The following is a 1,574-nucleotide window of genomic DNA, read 5'->3' as shown; positions in this document are numbered from 1 at the left end:
TGGATTATGTGTGTATGAGTTACAGAGGTGCCAACCCCTGTCTCGGAGGAGGGGGGTGGCTTATATAGAGTGCGCCAGGACCCTGGCCAGCCCATATTACGAAGGGTTCAATGTACATTAAGGCAGGGCATTTCTGGTAACGCTAGTAATAAAGTGCTATGATGATCATAAAAGCTACTTAATGACCGACCGTTAGAGCGCGGGGCGCCTTTAGCTCTCCTGGCCGTCGAGTGGTTGGGTCTTGGTCGAGTGATTGCTTCTTGGTCGAGTGTCTTCGAGTCTGTCGAGTGGGACACCTTTAAGTCGATTGAAAGGTGATTTCTTCTAGAGATGTCCTTGGGTAGGGCAGTTAGGGTAGGTCCATGACCCTACCCTAGGTTCATAGCTTCATCAATGATGGTGACGGATTCCCCTTTCCGAAGCCCCGAACGGACTTCCGATCAGCCCTCCCAAGAGAGATTAGGGCTTGGTGGCGACTCTGTATCATAAAACGCGATGAATCCTTCTTCTTGATTTTTTTTCTCCCCGAACGTGAATATATAGAGTTGGAGTTGAGGTCGGTGGAGCCTCAGGGGGGCCCACGAGGTAGGGGGCGCCCTCCACCCTCGTGGACAGGGTGTGGGCCCCCTGGTGTTGATTCTTTTGCCAGTATTTTTTTAAAATTCCAAAAATATTCTGCATGAAGTTTCAGGTCATTCCGAGAATTTTTGTTTCTGCACAAATATAACACCTTGGCAATTCTGCTGAAAACAACGTCAGTCCAGGTTAGTTCCATTCAAATCATGCAAGTTAGAGTCCAAAACAAGGTCAAAAGTGTTTGGAAAAGTAGATACGAGGGAGACGTATCATTAGGAAACCTTAACCATCTTTAATCAACAAGCTAGTCTAGTAGAGGCTCACTACGGACATGGTATTTGTTTATGTATCCACACATGTATTAAGTTTCCAGTCAACAATTATAGCATGGAGAATAAACACTTATCAAGAACAAGGAAATATGATAATAACAACTTTATTATTGCCTCTAGGGTATATTTCCAACAAGAATATGATGCTGCCTAAATTGGATGCATTTGTATTGTATAGAAATGATGGACCTAGCATGGACAACACGGATGGATATTGGAGCATGATCAAGTGTGGATATGAAGGTGTGTGCACAGGGAACAAGAACGGAATTTCCGGTGGAGTTTTTAGCACTTTGAAACCACGATGATGACATACAAGGACCTGTTGTTGGGAAACATAGTAGAAAACAAAAAAATCCAGCCTACGGATCAAGATCCCAGGATCACTATGAAGATACATACAAGGTTAGACCTAGTCGTTGCCAACTCCGAGTTACAGCGGAAGAAGAGTTGGTGTATATCATTCTTGAAGCCCCTTGAACCGTCCCACGCGGTCCCTCAAACGAAGATCGAAAGCACGATCTCTCTATGGGTTGCACACGTACGAGATCGATGATCCGACAGCACATCACCGTTCAGAGCTAGGCATCGCCGGAGAACTTGAAGAGGGAGGAAGAGCCTTGCGGCGGCGCTCTACTTTTTTGGAGAAGTAGAGCTTGTGAGAAA

The sequence above is a fragment of the Triticum aestivum genome, chromosome 7A (assembly GCF_018294505.1).
Source record: "Triticum aestivum cultivar Chinese Spring chromosome 7A, IWGSC CS RefSeq v2.1, whole genome shotgun sequence".
Classification (NCBI taxonomy): domain Eukaryota; kingdom Viridiplantae; phylum Streptophyta; class Magnoliopsida; order Poales; family Poaceae; genus Triticum; species Triticum aestivum.
Note: the sequence above shows the minus strand (reverse complement) of the source record.